Raw genomic sequence first — 27,517 nt, 5'->3', positions numbered from 1 at the left:
TGGGAAAGAAAAAAAACAAAGCGACTAAGACTAGAAAGGAACAGAAAATCTCCAGAAACAATGACTTGACGAGTAATACAATGGCACTAAATTTGTATCTGTCACTAATCACTCTTAATGTAAGCAGAATAAATATTCCAATCAAAAGACATAAGGTGTCAGAATGGATTAAATCAAACAAACAAACTAATAAACAAACAAACAAACAAAAAACAAGGCCCATCATATGCTGCCTATGAGAGACTCTAAAGACAACTGCAGATTGAAAGTGAGGGAATGAAGAATCATTTTTCATGCTAATGGACATTAAAAGAAAGCTGGAGTAGCCATACTTAGAAAAACTAGATTTTAAGACAAAGACTATAACAAGAGGTAAAGAAAGGCACTATATCATAATAATGGGATCTATCCAACAAGAAGATCTAACAATTGTAAATATTTATGTCCCCACCGTGGGAGCATCCAAATAGATAAAACAATAACCAGCATAAAGAAACTCATTGATGATAATACAATAAGAGTGGGGAACGTTAACACCAACTCATAGCAATGGACAGATCATCTAAGCAGAAAATCAACAAGGAATCAATGGCTTTGAGTGGCACAGTGGCTTTGAATGACACACGGGGCCAGATGGACTTAACAAATATATTCAGAACATTTCATCCTAAAGCAGCAGAACACACATTCTCCAGAAGAGATCACATATTGGGTCAAAAATCAGATCTCAACAAGTTACAAAAAGATTGAGATCATGCCGCACATATTTTCTGATCACAGTGCTGTGAAACTTGGAGTCAATTGCAGGAAAAACTTGGAAAGACCCTAAATAGATGGAGGTTAAATAATATCTTACTAAAGAATGAATGGGTTAACCAGGAAATTAAAGAAGAAATAAAAAATACATGGAAACTAATGAAAATAAAATGGTTCAGAACCTTTGGGGGTGCAGCAAAAGTGGTCCCAAGAGGGAAATATATGGCAATACAGATCTAGCTCAAAAAGCAAGAAAAGTTTCAAATACATAACCCATCCTTACACCTCCAGGAGCTGAAAAGGGAATAACAAATGAAGCCTAAAGCCAGCAGAAGAAAGGAAATAATAAAGATTAAGCAGAAATAAATGATACAGCAACAAACAAACAAACAAACAAAAAAAACCAGTAGAACAGACCATGAAACCAGGAGCTGGTTCTTTGAAAGAATTAACAAAATTGATAAGCCGCTAGCCAGACTTATCAAAAAGAAAAGAGAAAGGAGCCAGATAAATACATTCATGAATGAGAGAGGCGAGATTATAGCCAACACTGAAGAAATACAATTATAATGAAGAGAATATTATGAAAAGTTATATCCCCCAAAACTGGGTAGTCTGGAAGAAATGGATAAATTCCTAGAAACATATAAACTACCGAAACTGAGACAGGAAGAAATTGAAAATCTGAACAGACCAATAACCAGCAAAGAAATTGAGCCAGTAACAAAAAATATCCCAATAAGTAAAATTCCAGGACCAAATGGCCTCCCAGGGGAATTCTGCAGACACAGAGAGAGGCAGAGACACAGGCAGAGGGAGAAGCAGGCTCCCTGCAGGGAGCCCCATGTGGGACTCGATCCCAGGTCTCCAGGATCATGACCTCATCCAAAGGCAGATGCTCAACCACTGAGCCAACCAGGTATCCCTCAAACATTTAAAGAAGGGTTAGTACTTAATCTTTTCAAACTGTTCCAAAAATATAGAAATGGAAGGAATACTTCCAAACTCTATTCTATGAGACCAACATTACCTTGATTCCAAAATCAGAATAGACCTCACTAAAAGAGAGAATTCCAGGCCAATACCCCGGATGAACATGGAGGCAAAAATTCTCAACAAAATACTAGCAAATCAAATTCAACAGTACATTAGAAGAATCAAGTGGGATTTATTCCTGGGCTGCAAGTGCGGTTCAATTTTCACAAATCAATCAATGTGGTACACCACATTAGTGAAAGAAAGAATAAGAACCACATGATCCTTTTACTAGATGCAGAAAAAGCATTTGACAAAGTATAGCATCCATTCCTGATGAAAACCCTCTACAAGTAGAGATAGAGGGAGCATAGGCACAGAGGCTGTATTCAGAAGACCCACAGCCAATATAATCCTCAATGGGGGAAAACTGAGAGCTTTTCCTCTAAGGTCAGGAACACTCTTAGCATTGTTATTTAACATAGTACCAGAAGTCTTAGCCTCAGCCATCAGACAACAGAAAGAAATAAAAGGCATTTAAATCAGCAAGGGAGAAGTCAAACTTTCACTATTCACAGATGACGTGATACCCTATGTAGAAAACTCCGAAGACTCCACCAAAAATCTCTAGAATGGATACACAAATTCAGCCAAGTCACAGGATACAAAATCAACATGTAGAAATCTATTGCATTTCTATACACCAATAATGAAGCAGCAGAAAGAGAAATCAAGGAATTGACCCCATTTATAATTGCACCCAAAAACCATATGATACCTAGAAAAAATTTAACTAAATAGGTAAAATATCTGTACTCTGAAAACTATAGAACACTTATGAAAGGAATTAAAGATGATACGAATAAATGGAAAAACAGTCCATGCTCATGGTTTGGGAGAACAAATATTATTGAAGTGTCTGTACTACCCAAAGACATCTACATATTTAATGCAATCCCTATCAAAATACCACCAGCATTTTTCACAGGGCTGGAGCAAACAATCCTAAATTTTTTATGCAACCACGAAAGACCCTGAATATCTAAAGCAATCCTGAAAAAGAAAAACAAAACTGAGAACATCAAAATTCTGGATTTCAAGGTATATTATGAAGCTGTGATCATCAAGACAGTGTGGTCCTAGCATAAAAATAGACACACAGTTTGGTGGAATAGAATAGAGAATCCAGAAATGGACTCAACTATATGGTCAACCGGTCTTCAACAAAGCAGGAAAGAATATTCAATTGAAAAAAGTCTCTTCTACAAATGGTGTTGGGAAAACTGGACCAGTTGACAAAACTGGACCAGTTGATTACACCATACACAAAAATAAATTAAAAATGGATGAAAGACCTAAATGTGAGACAGGAAACCATCAAAATCCTCGAGAACACAGGCAGCCACCTCTTTGACCTTGTCCACAGCAAATTCTTACTAGACACATCTCTAGAGACAAGGGAAGCAAAAGCAAAAAAATGAGCTATTGGGACTTCATCAAGATAATAAATAAAACCTTCTGCACAGCAAAGGAAACAATCAGCAGAACTGAAAGGCATCTTATGGAATGGGAGAATATATTTGCAAATCACATTTATGATAAAGGGTTAGTATCCAAAATCTATAAAGAATGCATCAAAGACCCCAAAAAAACAAATAATCCAGTTAAGAAATGGGCAGAAGACATGAACAGACATTTTTCCAAAGAAGACATCAGATGGCCAACGGACACATGAGAAGATGCTCAACAGCACTCGCCATCAGGGAAATACAAATCAGAACCACAATGAGATCCCACCTCACACCAGTGAGAATGGGGAAAATTAACAAGACAGGAAACAGCACATGTTGGAGAGGATGTGGAGAAAGGGGAACCCTCCTGCACTGTTGGTGGGAATGTGACCTGGTGCAGCCACTCTGGAAACTGTGGGGAGGTTCCTTAGAAAGTTAACAGTAGAGCTACTCTACAACCCAGCGATTGCACTAGTAGGTATTTATCCAAAGGATACAAAAATAGTGATTCGAAGGGACACATGCACCTTGATTATCAACAACAGTCAAACCATGGAAAGAGCCCAGAAGTCTAACGACTGATGAATGGATAAAGCACCTATGGCGCATATATTTACAATGGGATATTACCATCAAGAATAATGAAGTCTTGCCGTTTGCAACAATGTGGATGGAGGCGGAGTGTGTTATGCTGAGAAAATTAAGTCAGTTAGAGAAAGACAAATACCATGTGATTTCACTCATATGTGGAATTTGAGCGACAAAACATGAACATGGGTGGGGGGAGAAAGAGGCGAACCACAAAACGGTCTTAACTCAAGAACAAATGAGGATTGCTGGGGGGAAGGTCAAGGGGGATGGGGTTTAAGGAGGGCACTGGGTCAAGTAGAGAAGTGATGAGTCACTAAATTCTACTCCTGAAATTAATATTATATTATCCGTTAACTAATCAGAATTTAAATAAAAACTGGAAACAAAAAAATTTTGCTGTTAACCTTTTTTTTTGTTTGGTTTGGTTTTGGTCTGGTTGACTGGTTGGTTGGTCTGTTTTTGAGCAGTTCCTTCCTCTTTATATTCTATGCCTGCGTAACATTTAAAACTGAGCATCTGCACGTCTAAAAAGTGCTTCAAAGTTGCCAGTTGCCTTGACTGATGACACCATTTACTCCTTATAACGATCCTCATTTGAGAGATGGGAAAATAGGAGCACAATGTGGTAAACTAAATTTCTCAAGGTGAAACAGCAGGTAGAGAGTGGAGCAAAATATTGAATTCTGCTTTGTTGACCTGCACGTGTGGGCTTTTAGCGCAATTCTATTCTGGTGCCTCCCAGCGGGTCTCCTTTGCCCATTCCCCTTCTTTTCCAGAGTTGATATGATGTAATAAAAAGGATACCGTGAGTCCTGGCATTATGAGGGTGGTCTAGTTAAGAATTAAAATTCTGGAAAAGTATATATTTTTTATTTTATGTGCTTACCCACCCACTGTAATTTAATTATCCTAATTTTAAAGAAAACTGTTGGAGAATAAAATAAGACACCCAGCGGGCAGGCAAAAAGTCCAGCTCTTAAGTTCCCAGCCTCCTTCTTGCAGAGGGAGGTTCCCTCATGCAATTTCCTTTCTCCTTTGATTAACAGCATTCTGCTTCTACTTCATTCTTCACTGTTCTCTCCTGTCACTACCATCCCTCCTCCTGTCTCTGTTTCTTTCCACCACTTATTAATGGGATTTATGAATAAAACAAGTCCTAAAACGTCTGCTTTAGATCAGGTGCTCTCCCTGCCATTTAATTGAATTGAATAGAATTATGCAGCATTTTAACCTTGATTCTGTTTCTTCATCTATAAAATTCAATAGGTATTCTGAAAGATCCTTCCCAGCATTTCCATTTTATAATGTTGATGATATTTCTTTCAGACACTCTAGGCATTTATAAAAATTTATTATACAGATTCTATCCTAATGTTCCCACATTTCCTGACTTTGGTACCTTACGTTAATTTTCTAATCTTTTATCTATGAATGGCAAGTCATTAAACATTTGAAATGGAATTAAACATCTTGCTCCATCACATTTCAGTTCTCCATCTGGCTTCTGCAATTGGAATTTACTGGCAAATGAAATTTTGAGCTTTGGGGGGCTGTGTGTGAGCAAGAAATGCTGATGCCATCATCCCACATGTCTGTTCAACCCTGAACTTTGTGGTCTCCATCATTTTCTGAGGGACAGATGGTAAAGAAAATAATCCTGAAATGCTCCTGTCATGGTGGAGGAAGAGAAAGAGAGAGATTAATTGATTCAGAACCATGCAACGCATTTGTGCATTTGTAGCCTTCGGGGGAAAAAAAATGATTTCATGATGTGCAGGACAGTCTTTACCTTTTGAGGGAAGCGCAGCGACTGCTTAGAAAAGAGTGCTTGAGGACTCGTAAATGGTTGGGAAATGATTTATTTAACATTAAGGGTGTAAGGAAGGGACTGGAGGTACCGCAATGGGAGACATGAAAGAATGCCCATTCTTCAGTTGTTTTGGTTACACAAAAATCTATACTGCAAGGACACTGATTCTCCCCCATAGCTTAAGTCAACTATGGGGATGACCTTCTAGGGCTAGACAGCATGTACAGGATAGGCCGCGAGTGAGTGTCCGAGCGGAAGTTCCAAAAATTCAAAGTATAAAATGGAAAAGGACATTATGAAATGTCCTTATTACTTGATGGGAAATAATCCAACATCTGTGATTAGCGGCAGAAAGAATTTGGGGCTTGTTGGACCACTCTTGCTGTATAATTGACTACCTCCCAAATAGGGAGTTTGAAAGCACAATTATGTATTCTTGCTCATGAGTCTGTAAGTTGCCTTGTGGTTCACAGTTTGGGTGGCTGTGCTTCCATCTGTGGGGACAGCTGGGCCTGGCTCCTCCCTGCTCTGCACAGTTTCCATCTCCCGTGGAATATCGGGTTAGCCAGGGCATGTTCTTATTCTAGCAATGGCAGGAGTGCAAGACAACAACAACAACCAACCAACAAAACAAAACAAAACCCAAAAATGATGTAATTAGGAAGACCTCTTATGGTCCAGGCTTACAAACGGTGCACAATCATGTCTTTTCAACCAAAGTGGCCCATAGTTTTCTAGTTACCAAGTGCTGTGAAACAAGTTAAGCCAGAACTCTCTGTGGTTAAGCAACGAGTTTGTTCTTCTGTCAGATTTTGTTGGCTACATATTTGGACGAGGCACAGTAGGAATGGTTCTTCTCTATCCTACTATGTCTGGTCCTCATCTGAGATGTCCAAAACGGATAAGGAGTCGAATAGTTGGGCTGGACAACCCCCTTCCAAGATGACTTCCTCACCACTTGTACGTCTGGTTTGGGTGGGGTCGCTGCAGGACAGAGTATTTCCCACTCCTTTGATCCATTTTTCCTCTTCCAGTCCTCTTCCCACTGGCAGCTATCAGCTTGTTCTCTATATTTATAAGTCTGATTTTGTTTTTTGTTTTGTTTTGTTCTTTTTTTTTTTTTTTAGATTCCACATATGGGTAAAATTATATGGTCTTTGTCTTTCTTAGTCTTACTTATTTCACTTAATATAATACCCTCTAGGTCCATCCATGTTGTCACAAATGGCAAAAAACTCATTCTTTTTTATGGCTACCTAATATCCTGTGTGTCTGTGTGTGTGTATGTGTGTGTGTTTGTACGCACTACATCTTCCTTATTCATTCATCCATCAATGGACACTCAGAAGGTCAAAGATTTGTGTCTCTTTTAAACCATTATGCATATCCGAGTCCAAATTTAAGTTGCAGGAAAGTACACTTTTCCTCTAGGAAGAGAGATTGTAAAATCTTATGATATAAACCATGGACACGGAGAGGTGAGAAGAACCAGGGCTAATAACTTAACATCTGCAAGGAATAGGTGAAAACTGATGGATGGACATGAGATGGTATCCAGTGACCGCCTTTTTCACATATAGTGGGTATGAAAGAAGATAATAGGGTCCTCAAGGAAGGGGAAAACTCAAGGCTAGTTTGTGATTTTGGGAATAAAGCTATAAAAGTTGATTTCCAAGTCCACGCAAGTGTAGTGCCAGGCAGAAAACTTGAGAAAGAAGAAGCCTACTCATAAGGATTAAGCTCAGATGGTGTAACTGGTGCCACCAGGTACCAAATCAAAGGGAACGAGATTGAAATAAGGTCCTATTTCCCTAATGGAGCTAAACTTACACTATATCTCTGACTTAATACAACTGAAGTCAGGCTAAGTTTTTAGATCAATACCTGGAAGTTGTTAGTAATTCTATGGAAGCTAATACTCTAATAAATTAAACATTTCTAGAAATATTTGAATAGTTGAGATACCAAATGGAGACATCTGGCCTTAGAATAGATTATAAAATATCTTTCACATATTTCAGATACTGAAGTCTACTAGAACCTATTTTATTATTAAAAGTTGTCTACTTTATGGGAAAAATAAAAGATAAAAATATTCAATGATATTTTATCTCCTTTGAAGGAATTACCAGTTATTTATTGATTTAAACATATGTATATTTCCCCTCAAATTAATAAATTTTCATCACAAATTCAGTACTCCATCAGATTTAGCAGTAGTAGAAAATTGGACTTTCACGGGAGAGTAGGGATTCTAAACCTGCAGATACAGAAGCCAAAATGCCAAGATTTTATCATACACAGAAATAAGAGTTCTTTTTAAGGCTCTCTTGCCAAAGCTTGAAGATATAAAAGCAGGATATGACTATTTCACTCAAGAGTCATTTTTTTTTTTTTTCCTGACACAAGCAGGTCAGACATTGACAGAGATTAGCTGTGCAATCAATGTTTTTGGTTGGAATTTCCAAAACAAACACAATGAATAGTTAATGCATATAAAGGTACATCTGTTTAATAATAATAACCTTTGTTCTAAATTAATTATTTAAAAATCTTGGGTATCTTTGTAAGATTTGTGGAAATATATGTGTATCTCCATAAATATATCTGCCTTTTTTTTTTTTTTTTTTAAGATGTTCACAGAGGGTTCCTCCTATCCATTAGGAGCCTTACACTGATTATCAGGGACCTTGAGGAAGACTTTGTCGTAACATCAACGTCTTGGTTCTCTGAAGCACAGAGAACTGAAAGAAATCATTGTTTTTTCTGCCTGGAATTTTCATCTTTTCCTGGTATTCTGTTGATTTAAATGCTGCTAAATACTAGAACTGCCGTTCAAATACCCATTGCTTCTAGAAGTGATTTTTGATCTCCAAAGATGGGAATGATGTAGTGCCTGTATTTCTTTTCTTTTCTTTTCTTTTCTTTTCTTTTCTTTTCTTTTCTTTTTTCTTTTCTTTTCTTTTCTTTTTTTCTTCTTTCTTTTCTTTTCTTTCTTTTCTTTTCTTTTTTCTTTTCTTTTCCTTCTTTTCTTTTTTCTTTTTTCCTTTTCTTTTCTTTCTTTTCTTTTCTTTTTTCTTTTTTCTTTTCTTTCTTTTCTTTTCTTTTCTTTCTTTTCTTTCTTTTCTTTTCTTCTTTCTTTCTTTCTTTCTCTTTTTTTCTTCTTTCTTTCTTTCTTTCTTTCTTTCTTTCTTTCTTTCTTTCTTCTCTTTTTTTTCTCTTTCATTTTTTATTGGTGTTCAATTTGCCAGCATATAGCATATCACCCAGTGCTCATCCCATCAAGTGCCCCCCTCAGTGCCCGTCACCCAGTCACCCCCACCCCCTGCCCACCTCCCCTTCCATCACCCCTAGTTCATTTCCCAGAGTTAGGAGTCTCTCATGTTCTGTCTCCCTTTCTGATATTTCCCACTCATTTTTCTCCTTTCCCCTTTATTCCCTTTCACTATTTTTTATATGATAGTGCCTGTATTTTGAACAACCACTTGTTGAAACCAACAAGTTTTCATCATACTTGTTGATGACACTTGGCACTTTTAGCTTCAACTGAGTTTATCAATAAGCATTCCCTACCACATGTAATTAAACTTTCTGTTTCCCATGGAACTCATTCCATGAGCATATACATGGGAGGTGATAAATAAGTTATTGAAAAATAATTATAATTAATCTATATATCCACCACTTGTTCTGATGAACAAAACCATTATATGTGATCACCTGCTGGCATCTTGGATGTATACATAGAAATATAAAATATATGCTTAGGATCTGAACGTTTTGCTGTATAAAAGTCGTCTCAGTTAAAAAATATGAGGTAAGATATTCAGTCAGTGTCTGTCTCGTAAAGACATATTAGCTATAGTATTTTAAGACTGTGCCTTGGGACCCCTGAGACAGATGCCCTCATTGTGTGCTGCCTCTTGATACACAAAAGAAATGTAACCTAGGAAAACAGACATGACGTGCAGAGATACAGCAACAACATTCTCAGAGCTGCCTTATTTGGCTCCTCCACATTGATTGTGTAATTGGTAGATTTATTTTCCAAGAAGATCTTCCCAAAACACAAACATCACCAAATTACCACCTCCTCATTATGTTCAGTGTAACATTTATGCTCCCTAATATGACATATCTGACCTCCAAGATTACAGTCACAATTTCTGCTCATCAGTTGCCCTAAATTCCCCCACACCTCAGAGCTTCTTTGCATATACAGTTATCCTGGAAGTCCTTTTCTGATTCTTATGTTTTGCTCTCCTCACCTTTACAACTCAGACCTAGTAACATCTCTTTTGAAGCCTTCTACAATTACTTCTACACTTTAGTCATATACAAAGGCCTTTCATTCTCAAGGATCCCAGAGTACCAATGACATCAAAATGTTACCAAAAGTATTAGATAAAGTAATGGTTTAAAGCAATTGATACAGCATTGCTATCTGATAGATACAAAATATTGATAATTATTTCTTCTTATTTATTTTTTAATATTTTATTTATTTTTGAGAGGAGGGAGAGAGCAAGAGAGAGAGAGAGAGAGCATGAGCTGGGTGAGGGGAGGAGCAGAGGGAGAAGTACTCTCCTCACTGAGCAAGGAGTCGGATGTGGGGCTCAAACCCAGGACCCTGGGATCATGACCTGAGCTGTAGCAGACGTTTAAACAACTGAGCCACCCAGTAACCCTCTTTTTAATCATTACCAAGTACATACTCTGTTATTCAATCATAAAAGTATCCTCCAACTGCTCATCTGTTACCCCCGTATACCTTAACTTTATCAAAGATAAAGCTGTCTTTAGCAAGTTTGCAAAATATGAATAGAAGTGATGATTATTAGCCACAATGTAATACTTACAATGTTGTTATATTTGTCTTGAAAATTCTCATATGTTTTTGGATAAGATTTTATGTTTGAAGAGGCTTCTATACACAAACTGTGCCTTAGTTCAGGTATAACACTTTGTATAATTTAAGGAAGTTCTGATTATAAATCTTTTACCTTGATAAATAATGTATATTGGTTACAATTGCCAGCATATTCTTTTCTCCAGGGATAGCATCAACTAAGTTATTTAAGACAAAATATAAGTAGAAGGATATTGTTACTGCTTCTAGCATCCTTTTAAGAAATTTTTTGCAATATGGTAAATGCTTCTTACATTTCTGGACCAGGTGTTGAGAATTTTATTCCTGCGGAATCTGGGAGCCTGTTTATAGTGTATGTACATCAATGTTCAAAATACTGCAATTCAGATGCTCTGGAGAGGATGGAGCACGGTGATTAAGGATATGGGCCTGGAGTAAGACAGCCTGGCTTTTAATCACAGCTCTCGGCTGAGTGTTTGACCTTGGTGAGGTTACTTAATTCATGCTTCAGTATGACTGTGTATAAAATAATAATAATGCTACTATCTGTCTTATAACTTCTTTGTGGGAATTGAAGAGGCTTTTGTGGCTATGCCACACGCCACGGTGCTTCTCACACAGTAGGCATTCAGTAAGCCCTGATCATATTTTTTAATCATATAATGATAAGAATGGACTCTGTCATTCTCCTGAGACAGAACCACATATTGTCTGATCATTAGGAACCTGATGACACCCAGACCACTACCCCTCTCTATCTGATCCATTTTTAAAAATCTTCTACCCCATTCCATTTTCTTAGAGTGCTTGCTTCTTTCAAATCATTGATATATAGGGTATATATAAAATATACAAGCAACTAGGGGCTCAGCTGGTTAAGCTTTCAACTCTTGATCTCAGTTCAGGTCTTGATCTCAGGGTTACTAGTTCACACTCCATATTGGGTGCCACACTGGGTTTAGAGCCTACTTAAAATACACAGACACACACACACACACACACACACACACACACAAAATATCTAAGAAGAATTTAGCCTTGACACTCTTATTAGGTCTCTTTTATTCCTGAGATTTCATCTTAGAGAAGAGGGAGCATAGATTCCCGTAAACAAAGTCAAGATCTTTGTGTTTTTTTAAAAATTATATTTTCTTATTTATAGCAGGAAAGACTTCCATGTAGAGACACTGAGACTTAAATAGTTGCAGGCATGTGCTTACCATTTTAGAAGAAGCCCAGATTTCTTCATGCATTTGCCTACAAGCTGTTTGTTTTCTTCTCTCTCTTCCAGCTGGAAGTCACTCATCATCCCTTTCAGAAGGAATTGTCAGCACAAACAATGCAGATTACAAAATAAGAAAATCCAAAACAAGAGCACGTGCAGAAACTTCCCAGGTAAATATGTTTCAAAACGAAAATTTTTCCTTTGTAGCTTTCTGTACCCAAAGAGTGATTTTTACCTGTAGTTCTGAAGCATTCTGGATCTGCATCATGTGAAAGCAGACCATGTGTGGCAAAGTAGAGCTCCCTGGCATGACTTCTGTTCCCTCAAGACTAGCTCGTGTATTTATCATTCGAAGCTATTCAAGGAGGGGAACGTTATATTGAATTAAGTTCCTTGACCACTTGAGCGTATGAGCTGACATACAAAGTGAGGAAATACAGAAACAAAAATGAGAGACTGGATGAAAGAGTCTGTCATAAAGTCTTAAGTTTCTGGAGGATTCACGGGGTTCTAAAAATAAGATTATGGTTCTAGTCTCAAGAAGCCTGTGCTAAATCTGAGAATGAAACCAAGCAACAAGAATACCCAACGAAGAATTTGATCAGGCTAGCTGGACCCATAGGATGCACAGTAAAAGCTAACGTGATCCAGCTAGTGTGCTGAAATTCCATCAACGATGACAGCTGATATGTATAGAGCAGTTACTCTGTGCCAGGAACTCTTTCATTTTATCCCAATAACACCCCAAAAAGGAAGTTACAACTTGTATCCCTTCCTTGTAGATAGGAGAACTCATGCACAGAGAAATTAAATATGTGTCCAAGTTCACACAAATTCTGCAGAATGGAGCCAACACGCAGCCGACTCTCCAGCCTGTGTTATCTCTAGAAGTGGCACTCTTAATGGTGATTCATTCCGTTTCACTGGGAGGAAGAAAAGAAAACAGAGAGGAAAGTAGAGAGGAGAAAAGTAAGCCTGAGTTTTTGTTCTCTATCTAGCAGATATATATAGATTACATGTGGAGATATATATATATCACAAAAAGCAACATAACTCTCACCAACCAAATAGAGAACTTAAATTATGGAATAAAATTTTGTCAACACATAACTATATAAAGGCTAAGAATAATTATGGAAAGACAAAAAGAAGCTGGGCTTCTGTCAGGCTAAGCAGTAGGCCTCAGAAGGATGGTACAAAATAGGTATTTTGTTCTTTGCTTCTCACTTTTCTGAACCAGGTATTGGGAAAGAGGCGTTCAAAATTATGATCAGCATATATGACCAAGCGTATAATCCTCACTTTAATAAGAGCTGTACCTTCAGACACAGTTCCGTAGTAGGTCCATTTCTCCTACCATATACATTCATAGCATCTTTACTCTTTTTACTTATCATAGCTGTCATTCCTTTGTGTAACTCCCTCATTAATTGCCTCCCAGATTAGACTCTCATTCTGTAAGGGTGGGGACTACTTCAGTTGCTTTAAGCTCAACATTAAGTCTCCTGTAAAGTGATGCATAGTAACTATGCAGTAAGTATCCTTTTCATAGGTTAAAAGGACAGGTTTAGGGGCACTGGGGTGGCTCCACGGTTGAGCATCTGCCTTCGGCCCAGGGTGTGATCCTGGGCTCCCAGGATGGAGCCTGCTTCTCCCTCTGCCTGTGTCTCTGCCTCTCTCTCTCTCTCTCTCTCTCTCTCTCTCTTTGTCTCTCATGAATAAATAAATAACATATTTTTTTAAAAAATAAAAATAAATAAAAAAATAAAAGGATAGGTTTGATTTTATGATTTTCAAGTATACAGCCTATTAAAAAGAATGCCAGCAGACTCTGTCATATTTTCAATGATGAGGAAAGATGGCTGGTGGGAAGGAAAAATACAGGCAAACCAGAAGGAAACTATCATAAGAATGAAAAGAACAGGGGTGCCTGGGTAGTTCACTCAGGATGTGGCCGATAAACAGATAAATATCTGCTTTCAGGTGAGATCATGGTCCTAGGACCCTGGGATTGAGCCCCAAGTAGGGCTTCCTGCCCAGTAGGAAATCTGCTTCTCTATCTCCTTCAGCCCTTCTCCCTATGCTCATGCTCTGTCTCTCACTACTTCACATAAATACATAACTTCTAAAAAAAAAAAAAGAAAGAAAGAAAGAAAGAAAGAAAGAAAGAAAGAAAGAAAGAAAGAAAAGAAAAGAATGTAAAGAACAAAAAACATAAACCAAGGAGGAATGTTGGAGTAAAGATGTGAACCATCTAGTTAAAGGAATGAAGAGCAGTGTGTGACTCAATAGTCTGCACTTCATCAGTTTCACAACCACTGCCTGGTCTATCACAAATAGATAAGACTGATGTCCAGGTCTATTTTTACATAGTGATAATAGCCATCATGCAGATTGTATCTAAGATGTTTAAATTTGACTGTTAATTGATACTTACCTGGGTATATGTAAGCCTACAGGTATTACACATAGACTATCACACATATGAATGATTCTGAACCATAGCTGTTTAGGAACAAGAGTTCTTACAACCCCAGGTCCACGGCATGAAGACAGTGTAGCCCTTGTGCCTATGTCCTCTGAGTCTCTGTCAAGTGGGGATAACAAGTTAGTAGGGTAAGGGTCAGAATGTAATTATCTGTGGGTCTGTAGCAAGAAAAATGAGCGTATGATGAGAGCTCAATAAGTGGTATAAGCTTTTCAAGCTATAGTGCTGATTCCTCTCGTGCTTTAAGATTTTTTTAAATATTAGCATTCTGCTTGTTAGTATTTAGTAGACCAACAACATCGGCTTTGAAATCAAGAAAATCAAAATTTAAATCTTTTAATCTCTTTCTGAGCTTGAATCTTACATCTGTGAAATAATAATGTTGACCTTACAAGATTGTTGTGAGAAATAAATGAGCTTTTGTACACAGACTAATTAGCCCGGTGCCTGTCACAATGGAAGCATACACACACTTATGTTTATAATTATTTGCTTTTTTTGTTCATGAAAATATTACAGTAATAACAGTATATATGTTGTATGTAAAATAAAGTATATTACTTTAAATATTGTATTTTTGCTAGATTCGTGAGGTTTTCTTTTCTCTGCGGTATTTTGGTTGTTTATCCTGTTTGTTTTCATGGGTGCCTAATGGGCATAATAACTATACAGGAAAACAAACAGACCTCAGAAACTACCCTTGATGTATATTTTATATTCAAAAATAGACAGAAAAAGGAAAACTATTTTATTGTCTTCTGTCTGTCTGCTTCTGTTTCTATAGAGTCAAATGCTATTTTTTTACAAAACAAAACATATCATTGAATGATCATCCAAAACAAATGGCTTTCCTTGAACATTAATTGGGAACATTGCTGGCAAGAAAATTCCAACATCAAAATTGCCTACAGTCAGAGACATTTCTTTATTTGTTCCCCTGTTCAGCTGTTCAAAATATGGCTTGTCTGATGTGTCTGTATAGAGTTTGTTACGAAAACTTTTCTTTAGGCAGAAGGATGTGGCCGATAAACAATATCCTATTGGTAGAGTATAAGTCAATTCACATGACATGAACACCTACTATGAATTAAGTAAAATGTTAACCCTATAAACACAAAGTTTATGTGATTTGTGCATGTAAGGAATTTTTAATAATATGGAAAAGACTGGTATGAACAAATAGAGGCAGTGAACTCAAGAATAAATAAATTGGTATTATAAAATAAGAAGAACATAATATTTCTGGAGGATAGGCAGTCTCTTTCCAGAGAAGTTGACTTCTGAGCTGGACTTTGAATATATCGTTATTGTGTTTTAGCTGTACAAGTGGAAGAAGGACAGTGAATGAATGAGAAACCTACATGAAATGCCATGGTAGGTTTAGGTAATTATAAATATTATTAATTCTCCAATTTTAGAGTGCTACAATAAGAAGAGAAATGGAAAGAATTAAGACTAAAATAAAATTCAGAAACTTGAAATGTCTTTGTTTCAGCTATGGTGACTGGAAGTCAAGGATAATGTTTAAGCAAAAAAAGCAACATTTGCATATGGCTTTTATTGTAGTTGTGTATTACAAAAAAGTTATATATCTATTTTTTAAAAACAATTTTATTGTTTTTTTTTTACGTAAATAGAAAAAGCAACCTTAGGATTCATATAGAGACACAAAGGACCCTGAATAGCTAAAGCAATCTTGATCAAGAAAAACAAAGCATCACAATTCTTGATTTCAAATTATATTATAAAGCTACAGTAATCAAAACACGGTACTGGCATAGAACAGATAAATAGACCAATGGAACAGAATAGAGAATCCAGAATAAACCTACACACTTATAGTCAACTGATCCTCAACAAGTAAAGCACACAATGCAGAAAGGATAGTCTTTTCAACAGGTGGTGTTAGAAAAACTATATATCCATATGCCAAAAAAAAAAAAAAAAAAGAGAGAGATTGGACCTGTTTCAACATCATAAACAACTCAAAATGGATTAAGGATTAAGCATAACACCTGAAACCATAAAACTTCAAAGAGGGTCGGGGGGAACTCAGGGAAAATCTTCTTAACATTGGTTGTGGCAATAATTTCTTGGATATGACATTAAAATTACAAGCAACAAAAACAAAAAAAAGAGACAAATAGGTTTACATCAAAGTAAAAAGCTGCTTCAGAGAAAGAAAACGGCACAATGAAAAGGCAATCTTATGGAATGGGAACACATATTTGTAAACCATGTATCCAATAAGGGGTTAATATCCAAAACGTATAAGGAACTCATCAAACTCAATACCAAAATAATCTGATTGAAAACAGACAAACTACTTAAATAGACACTTTCAAAATGAGAAGTTCAAATGGCTAACGAATACATGAAAAAATGCTCAACATTTCTAGTCATTAGGGAAATGCACATCAAAACCACAATGAGATAGCACTTCACATCTGTTCAGATGACTATTATCAAAAAGACAAAAAATGCTAGTGGTGGGGAGGAGAGAGAGAAGGGGATCTGTTGGACGCTGCTCATGGGAATACAGATTCGTAGAGCCACTGCAGAAAATAGTATGCAGATGCCTCAAAAAATGCAAAAGAGAACTACTGTATGATCTAGTAATCCCACTTCTTGGTACGTACCCAAAAGGAACCAAAATCAGGGTGATAAAGGGGTATTTGCACTCCCACATTCATCGACACGTCACTCATTACAACCAAGATACAGAAATAGCCTAAATTTCCTTTAACAGATTTGTGGCTAAAAAAAAATGTTGTATCATATATACAATGGGATGTTAGTCCTAAAAAGGAAAGAAACACTGTATTTGTGATAATGTGGATAGAGCTAGAGCCCATTGGTACTAGGTGAAAAAACTCAGAGAAAGACAAATACTACATGATTCCTCTCATATGTAGAATCTTAAAAACAAAACAAAACAAAATCAAGCTCATAGAAACAAAGAACAGATTGATGGTGCGTAGGGCCTGGGAGAAGGGAAATGGGGTAATGTTGGCCAGAGGGTAAAAAGTTTTAGTTGGGCAAGATTAAGTTCTAGAGATCTCCTGTACAGTGTGTAATAGTTAAGAATACTGTGTTTTATACATAAAATCGGCCAAAAAGATAGATCTTGAGTTGAATATCATCACAAGCACACATACATGCACACACCATCACACAAACAGAAAGCTATGGATGTGTTGACTCCATTTAGAGATCCTTTCATAACCGATATGTGAGTTACACGCTTTTATTGGCGTTCAGCTTTTTGTTTTGTCCTTTGCTTGATTTCATTGTGCTGGAAGTTAAAACTGCAGCTTTTTGACAAATTTCCTCCTGGTTTCTTGCGTAGCTCCTTATCAAAGAAGCCTCCTTGGTTTCTTTTCTATACATTTTCTAATGGGGAAAACACAGCTTTCTCAAGAAACAGCAGATGCATAGCAATGGTTAAAAGCAAAGTCTTTGGAGTCTGGCTCATGTGGATTTTGTCACCCACAAATTCACCTACTCAATTGTAAAAAGAGAGAAGTGGTGTCAGTCCATTCAAGCTGCTAAGAAAAACCACCATAGACTGAATGGCTTATAAGCAACAGTTACATTTTTTTTTTTTTTTTCTCATGGTTCTGAAGGTTGGGGAGTTCCAGATCAAGGTTCCGGCAGATTTGGCGTCTGGTGCGAGCCCGCCTCCTGGTACGTAGAAGGGCACCTGTTCACTGTGTCGTCTGCACGTGGAAAGGGGGGAGGGAGCCCTCTGCCCTATCCTTCACCAGAGCGCTTGTCCCATTTATGAGGGCTTTACGCTCATGACTTAATCATTTCCCAAAGCCCCACCTCCAAACAGCATCATTTTAGGGGTTAGCTTTGAAAATATGAATTTGGGGGGGGGTGGAGCTACAAATATTCAGTCTGCTTTAATGGTAATAATTACCCCCTCCTACTCCAGGCTGGATCTTTCTCATTGCCCAAGTCCCTCATTCTCAGAGAAAACTCCCTAACCACTGTACATAACTGCTCTCTGCCCCTCACCCAGGACTGGCTTCATGGGCATGTGACCAGTGCAGTTGGTCATTTAGAAGGGTCTTATACTTGGGATTCAGTGCTGCGCTTTTGCCAACTTGGAATTCCTGGTAATTTTACTCTTGACTTAGTATTTTATAAGTGAAAAATCCAACGGGACAATGGAGCATGTAACTGTGCTTGGGACTTTGGCTGACACGAAGTAGTGCCTCACAGCAATGCCCTGGGATGGGTTCTTGGCCCCTTGCCTTCCTGCCCTACGCTCCCTGGGCCTACCCAGTGCTCTTCTCTCTCCTACCCATGATTACTTTCATTCTCTGCCCTGGCGGGGGCCGCGGCATGAGCATGGACACAGCATGTCGAGGTTGGACATGCTCCCCTGTGATACCTTGGGTTAGGGCATGTTAGTGACCATTCTTACTCTAGGCTGGCAGCACAATGGTATGTCTGGCAGGTGATTGATCAGAGATTGTGTCTTATCAGGGAAAAGTCTTTTGCTTACCCCAGTCTAGTTACCACGTATGTCCTGGCTTGGAGGTTTAAAGATCTGTAATGGGTAGTCATCTGTTGTTGGTTGCAGTTGCAATTCTGCAAGAAAGGGATAAATCAGACCCCATTTCTCAATATCCCATACATGGCCAGGGAAAAGTATGTCAGTTCATTCATTACCTGGTGGGTGGAGAACCAGGAACTTGCAGGATTCCTTTCACGTGGCAGGGCCCATAAGCACCTCTGAGAATCAACACTCACCCTCAAGTATCCCTGTGCCCAGGAGTACTCTCTGAGCCAGCTCTATTCCCGCACGATTGTCTCTTCCTCCTTCCAACCTTCCTGAGTCTCATGTGTGTTTGTCCTATCTGGCGAGCTTGGGATGCCCACCAGGGATGAGTCATGAGATAAAAACTGAGTAATTTTAGGACATGGAGTCAAATGAGGTATGAAAAGAATAGCAAGTAACATCTATCAATCCAATGTTGCAAATTAAGGTTCCATTGCAGTAGAGTCTACATCCGTTTTGTCAAATACCTAATACTGCATAACCATCAGGTTGGTTGGTATAGATTAGGCGTTTAACAAATATGTATTGGATGGATGGATGAATGAGCGACAAAAAGAATGAATGTAGGTTTGTGTAAGAATTAAATGAGAAAATGTATGTTAAAAAATTAGCATAGTGCCTGGTACATAAGGCTCAAATTGGTGGCTGTAGATATAATAGCAAAGACGGTAATGAAAGTGATGATGATGATGAGGAGGAGGAGGACGGTACTCCTCCACCTGACAAAATATATATTCCATAAAATTACTTTTCTTAAAATACAAATTAATCATTGTTGTAAGATATGATCTGTTCTTTCATTCACTCATGCTCTGTGGCTTTGCTCCATATATTCTTCTTCTGACAGAAATGTTATTCATCATTCCCTCTCATCCTATAACCTATTCTTAATTTTTGTTTCCTCAACTTCAAAAATTAGCTAAAATATTACGTACTTCAGGAAATCTATCTGGACATCTCTAAGTCACACCTACTCGTCTATCCTTTATCCTATACCACCCCTTTGTAGTACATGTCAGGGCTGTGATTCATGTCTGTGTGATTTTTGCATAGTTTTTTAAAAAGATTTTATTTATTTGACAGCATGATAGAGAGAGAGAGAACGTAAGCAGTTGCTTAACCAACTGAGCCACCCAGGCCTCCCATGTTTGCATAGTTTTAATGGTCTCTCACCCTAGCTGTATGTTCTGCATGGATAGGGCCTACTAAAAAAATAGAAAAAAAAAAACAAAAAAAAACAAAAACAATAAGCGTTTATTTATCCTAGCTCTGGAGACTGGGAAGTCCAAGACCAAGTGTGAGCAGACTCGGGTCTGATGTGGACCAGCTTCCTTGTTCAGAGATGACTGTTTGGTGTCTCTTTTATAAGGCCACTAACCTCTTCATGAGGGCTTTGTGATCACAAAGGTCCCATCCCCTAATATCATCATACTGGAGGTGAGGATTTCAACTTACGAATTTCGGGATATAGAGTCTACTACATTTTTGCCTACCATGGTATCCCAACACGAAGTTCAGATCCTGACATATAAGTTACCACGTAACACACATTTACTACATGAATTTTTTTTGAAGATGTTAAAAAAAAAATCCGGTGGTTGCTGAAAATGAAGATAGTGGGGGATTAATGGAAAGGAGCATTATTCTTAGTAGAAACATTTCTCGTCTCTTTATTCCCGAATGAGTCTCTTTATTGCTTCTTATTCAACCCCGTTTTGAATTCTTGTGATGCCTATTCAGGCCTGTGCGTGTATTTACTTGTTTGTACTTCATGTAGTTCCTTTCTCCCAAAAAGCCCCCCTGGTAGCTCTGACAAATCTAGAGAGGATATTCGTTCTTTGAGTTTGCAGAGATCTGCAGTATAGCCTCAGGTAAAATTGTTCAAAGAGCCCAAAAGGAAAGAAAGAGCCCACTGAACACCTAACGTGATGCCTTCTTTCCCCCTCATGGTTTACTTTTTCCGCCTTTCTGGTTACTCCTAACTTGCTTGAGTGAGAATTCATCCTCAAAGCCTGGAAAAGACTTAGCCAAATTTCTGTAAATTTGGAAGATATTCTAGAACAGGTGCATTTATATTTGTAGATCTTGAAGTTTTTACAATATGAATGGAGCCTTCTTTATGATAAAAAATACAAAATAATGAATTCAAATCTGTGTGAAATACAGCATTTATTTAGAAAGAATAAAGAACCCACAACAGAATATAATTTGAAAAAAAGATCACAGATATAACACAATGCAAAAGAAGAGCGTATTTTTAAAATTAATTCCTTGAAACACTTCCATAATACTTTTTGTTTCCTAAATTATTTGGCAGCATTGACTTTGTGGAAATTTTAGATTATTTTCCCTGATAGAGTGAATAAAAGTTAACTTCAGTCTTCTTAAAAGGAAGTTTGATGTTTTTTTTTTTAATTTTTCTTGAGTTGCCAAATAAATTCTTGACAGAATAAAAAGCGTAGTTTGACTAGGCTTCAATGAGAACAAAATTCTTTTTTTTTTTTTTAAGTTACATGCGTGGGTTGGAAAAATATTCTATTGACAAGCTTTGATTTTCAAGTATATATTTTTTTTCTCTCTTCTATCACATCGTCTGGTGCTGGGGGCCAAAGCACCATTGGTATCAGGATACCACACCCATCAGTGTGGTGTTTCGGTCGGTGGGAGGGTAGGTAAACTTTGGGAAGGCTCTACATCGAGACGGCGAGCAGTAACTATCACACACAAAGAAACTGAAGCATGTAAATATATTCCCTTAAATCCACATAGTCCCAGCAGAGTCTCCAATTAGCTGGATCCCAAAAATGTCCACAGGGCACCTCAATTGTAGCCCAGGGGAAAAAAAGTGAGGCAAAGAACACTTTGAGAAGGAAAGGAATGATGGTTTACTTTGCAAATTTTATAAAAACATGATCATGTGACTACAGCGCTAGGCTCTCTGTAGAGAATGGGCACCTGCAGATGAGAAGCCCTGAAACATAAGCTTCGTTCCCCCTTTGGTAAATGTCTCTCTGCTTCCTACACAAACTTCTCTCAGCCAACGTCATGTGGTTGTGTTGGCCTTCTCTCCAAGGCATCGAGATAGTTATTTGGGGCCTACGAGGGGGGTAATATGGTTCTCACGTTGCCCTTCAAAGGAGAGTTACTGAATCAGGCGCTTAGATCCTAAATAGTACTAGATTCTAGTTTATGCCAGATGGAAAATGGAAAGAATAATTGTCGTCACGCCTCTCATTGAAAACTTGTATTGACTCTATACTGTGCACCAATGTCAGGTTCTCACGTGCAGTCAGTCCTTCACGGGGTGTTCATAGTGACCCAGTGAGGACACCCACATTTAGCTCCACAGTATAGGTAAGAAGGTTGCAATAGACATATTAAGCGAACTGCCCCAAGAACAAGCTGGTGGATCTGGCATTTTCACTGTGGAAATCTGATTCCGGTATTGGCGTTCTTAGCCATCCTATTCTACTGCTTCATGTTTTTCCCCCCATTCCTCAATACATGGAAAGGGAATATACACTTATCTCTCTATCATGTAGAGAAGATGACCTAAGGTTTGGAATGAAACCAAGCTTGATTTGAGTCTCTTTTAAGTATGATTAGCTGAATGAGCCAGTTACTTTTTCGTTGTTGAATTTTTGGCTTCTCAGCTGTAGAAGGAGTGTTTTCAAGTACCTACTTTACGACACTTTTTTGAAGAATGATTGAGATAATGCATGAGATGACTTCCAAATCATTGGGCAAGTTACGTGCTTGAACTTTAGATTCTTCACATGGTGGCCATTTGGCCTTAAGAAACCCCATTTCTCTTACCTGCACAATGAGACTGCATCATTTATTTCCACTGGTTAGAAGATAAAATGAAAAACAAAGGTGAAAGTGATTTCACGTCATTTCTAACTTGCATAATGTGAAACGTGTGCTACCAAGATTTTCCACTATTTTTTGTGGAAACTATAATTATTTCCACATTTTCAATTGATAGCAATTAGGGCTATTAAGTTTAGGAGCATCAGAGGTTTGAAAAATCAACTATAGCTTGAGCCCATGCACATCTATGAGGAGAGTGAGGAGATAGGGGGTTCGGGTTTGTCTAATCAATCAAAGCTAAATTCCTGGTGGCTCAGGTTGTTTCTGATTTTGACACTCTGTTCCCACAGCTGGTAACTATGGAACCCTGGTGAGCCACTAGGTCATTTTTGTTAGAATTTTTTTTTTCTCAAAAAGAAAGAATCTGCCTAGTGTTCAGAAGAAAAAAAATTACAGAGTAGACAATAAAACACAGTTGTTTATGGACTAAACATAACTGCATTTCAGAAGTCTTCTCTAGATTATCTGTTTCTCTTTTTATAACGAGGATGACATTTTCCTTGTGTTGCTTTAAAAATGTGGGCTGCAAACACGGAAGAAGAGAAGAGGCGTTTCTTACACAGCACATTCAAGTGCATCATACTAATCAATTTTACATGTCTTTACTGGACCTCATCCATTCAGTTCACATGTCTTCCCTTGACCATAATTTACTATGAAAGCAGTCTCTCCTCTCTCTCTCTCTCTCTACTTTAATTTGGACCAAGCCCAAACGAAACCGTGAAAAAGGAAGATATAAAGAGAGTCGGACGTGGTTTATCACATGGAGACAGGAAACAAAAGGGCCTCTCAAACGTTTCCAGATGAGGACATGACATTTTCAGGAGAGTCAAAAAAAAAATTGCAAAGTCACCTTTTCCATGTTTCTACCCATTTCCTATTGGTATATTCATGACTGGTTATAAGGAAAAGGCAGAGTAAAGTCACACTAGGGAGCAGTAATTCACTTCGGGTGATCATCAGAAAGGACTAACGGGGATGCTTCCAAAATGCCAGTGTACACAAGATATTGTTGTGGTGAGATTAATGAGCCGGGGGAGACCTACTCTTCAAGGAGCCGACAGGTGCCAGGTGCTCTGACATTTTACCACGTGGCCAGAGTCTCCTAGACCCCTTCGTACGCTGTACTCCACTGTAAGATCAGAAAGGCAGATGAGGGCAAGAGCAGAAGTTCAAGTCTTCCCTAGTCTCTAGCTCGTGGATCTCTAATTGCTTCTGCCAGTAGCGCTTGGCCTCCTGGGTGGTCTGTAGTCTGTCAAGCTCCCCAGTAAAAATGTTCAGCTCTGTGGAAGTTGTCAAAACCACAAAGGCTCTGTATGGTTAAGCCCCTTTCTCAGCTTTAATATGGCTTCTGGGTTCCTCCCTACTGTCCTCAAGTGTTTAATCTGATTTAGCTTTTTTTTTTTTTTTCCTAAAGCTTACGTATCTATCCTTTGATTATTCACTCATGTGCCATCTTTTCCTACCCTCCAAGCCTAGCATCAAACCAGAACACAGTCTATTAGCTCTTCGTTCCGTGGTCACCTAGACAGACATTCACATGAGACTTTCTTGTTTAAGACATGTGATGGGGATCCCTGGGTGGCGCAGCGGTTTGGCGCCTGCCTTTGGCCCAGGGCGCGATCCTGGAGACCCGGGATCGAATCCCACATCGGGCTCCCTGTGCATGGAGCCTGCTTCTCCCTCTGCCTGTGTCTCTGCCTCTCTCTCTCTCTCTCTCTCTCTGTGACTATCATAAATAAATTAAAAAAAAAAAAAGACATGTGATGAACACGAGAAAGTAGGACCCTGGCAAAATTATCATGTGAGGAAACAACAAATATTTCAGAACTACACGAAGTTATCACAGTCGTTATCCCCGGACTGTGTGATTTCTAACTGACCTCTAAAATGATAAATGGGAATTTCTTTCGACGCACATTCTCTTCCTCTCTCTTTTTTAAAGATTTTGGTTATTTATTTGAGAGAGAGAGAGAGAGCACAAGCGAGGGAGAGGGCCAGAGGGACAGGGAGAAGCAGACTCCTCGCTGAGCAAGGAGCCCGATGTGGGGCTCGATCCAGGACCCTGGCATCATGCCCTGAGCCCAAGGCAGACACTTAACTGACTGAGCCGCCCAGGTGCCCCTTGACTCACATTCTTATAATATTTCTCCTGTGCTTGGGTCTGACCTCACACTCCTCTCTCCCATCACGGTACTCCAACAGTCCTTAAAATGACTCTGCCGCATGCAAGCATGAAGCATAGCGCAGGACGAGGCGCGTCCGTATTCAGATGGCCAGTTTACATAACTGTTGAGCACCGCAGGCTGAGTTGCCTTTCGACTGAACAATCATCCCACCCAAGTGATTCTCACTTCCCTCCCTTTAAATCATTTTTCCTTACATCCTGGGTCCCAAGCTTTAGGATCTTCAAGCTGGTGACAGCACAGATTAGCAACTGGATTATTGCTACGACCTGATGTCCAGGTCCTTTCTCCTCCAGTTTTAGTGATGAGATCCCAGCCACTTGTCTCCTTTCTTCTTTCTAATATTGCCCTCTGCTCAGGCTCATTTCTTGCCCTCTGAGATTCACACTTCCCAGGGCATTACTCATAGATCCCTCGAGCCATATTTGTCTATGAAATCTCATTGGATGACTTGGTATCCTGGAACCCTTCCTATAAGTCTCATTCCACTGCGTGTACAGCATGTAGACTTGTCTTTAAAAGTGGCTTCAGTTCAGATATAGGCATGTTTGTCATTAGAGAAAAATCAGTTTTGATGCACACAAACTTGTCTGGAATGGAGAAGTCAACACCTCTAAGGATCTGTTCTCACGATCTCCCAACTGTTATTTGTTGGTCCGCTGGGCCCCAGCCCTTTATAGGGTTACCACTAAGTATGTCTGCACCTGCAGGTTCTTCTTCTTTAAAAAAAAAAAAATATTATTCATGAGAGACACAGAGAGACAGAGTCAGGCAGAGGGGGAAGCAGGACCCCTGCAGGGAGCCCGATGTGGGACTCGATTCCACAACCTGGGATCATCCCTTGTGCCAAAGGCAGATGCTCAACTGCTGAGCCACCCAGGTGTCCCTGAACCTGCAGGTTCTGCTTTGCTCTATGGCTCAGCGAATGCCAGAACTGGAACAAGAGTAAAAATGGGCATTTTGGGAATATTATCTATGTCATGAATGATACTAATGCTTTATAAACATTCTGTCTTTGAATTCATCATAGATGAGAAAACTGAGGCTCAGAGGCTAATTTACTCAAGGTGGCAAGGTGATTAAGTGACAGAGCCAGCTTTCACAACCAAATCTTTAGAATTCTCAAAGTCCCTGTTCTTATCCGTAATGTCAAAGCTGTATTAGAAATGCCTGCCCTACTGCAATGGGGTCTTTAAGTAGAGACCTACTATGTGAACCAAAGCCTAGAGGGCATGAGGGGAAAATCACTGCCGAATGCCCATCACCTAAAGCAGTGCCTGGAACATTGCAAATGCTCCATACAATATTTACTGAGTAAACGGAATCTACGGCGGTCTAAGATTAGAACTGGAATCAAACGTAGGAAACTTCACATCTGCCAGTTTTCTGTTGATCCCTTAGCAATCAAGTGTGGCCTCCGAACCAGTTGGCATAGCTTCTTCTCCAAAGGAAAGTTTGTTAAAAATGCAGACTCTCAGGCCTCACCCCACAGTCGAGGAGTCAACATCTGTGTTTTAACAAGCTCCTTTTGGTGATTTATATGCGAATTAGGTCGAAGCAGGACTGGCCTAGTTTTGGTCCAAGCACATTGAGGCAGAATGGCTTTTTTTTTTTTTTTAAGATTTTATTCATTTATTCATAGACACACAGAGAGAGAGGCAGAGACACAGGCAGAGGGAGAAGCAGGCTCCATGCAGGGAGCCCGATGTGGGACTCGATCCTGGGTCTCCAGGATCACACCCCAGGCTGCAGGCGGTGTCAAACCACTGCGCCACCTGGGCTGAATGGCTTTGAATGTCCCCTTACTTATATATGAGATTTCTGTTGTTTTCACTCTGTTGTTGGAGCAGCAGTAAAGACATTGCTTCCCATGACCAAAGCCCACTTACAGCCCTTTTTAAATAAAGGTACAGTTGGAAAAAAATGGAGAGATGTTTTCTTCTGTTAGATTGAAAATTAGAGTTCTGTGCTTTGTGAGGTCTAGCCCAAGAACTAATCTGCAGTCTTCTGCCCCTGGTAGTATTGCAGAGATTTATCGTAACAAATGCCAAATGTGCATCAACAAGTGATTTCTCTGGTAAAGCCGTACTCCCTCTCCCCTGCCCCTGCCCCACCAGTAGCTCAATGGCATCATCACATACAAGTGAATGATCATGGTGTGCTGGCAAAGGAAAGAATCGGAGTAAAGAGACTTAGGAAGTTTTTTTTTTTTTTTAATGATTTGGAAACTTATAAAATCTTTATGAAATCTTTCTCTCAGGCTGAGCTCTTTTTAAAAAAAATAATGAAAAATAGGCAGCTATAACCAATACTGCAATCTAATATTCTAGCCATATAGCCCCTTGCCTTGGAATCCTTATTTATATTACGTGAGAGATTTAGAGAATACTGGTAGAGGATGTGTGCTTATGTCTTTTCATTTGTTTCCTAATTATGTCACTCATGAGCTTAAAAGGGAATGATTACTTAAGCTGTGTTCAGTCTCCCTAATTTTAAGAAAAAATAAGTTTATTCAGAGTCATCAATAGAACACACAAAGCTAACTAGTGTGATCATGGGCTGAAAAAAAAAAGTAGATGGATTTTCCTATTTTAGTGCTCAGTTGATCATATCTGTTTTCTGATCCTTAAAATAATATTGCTAGCCCTAAAATGGTATA

The sequence above is a fragment of the Canis lupus genome, chromosome 5 (genome assembly GCF_003254725.2).
Source record: "Canis lupus dingo isolate Sandy chromosome 5, ASM325472v2, whole genome shotgun sequence".
Classification (NCBI taxonomy): Eukaryota; Metazoa; Chordata; class Mammalia; order Carnivora; family Canidae; genus Canis; species Canis lupus.
This window is presented reverse-complemented; position numbering follows the sequence as displayed.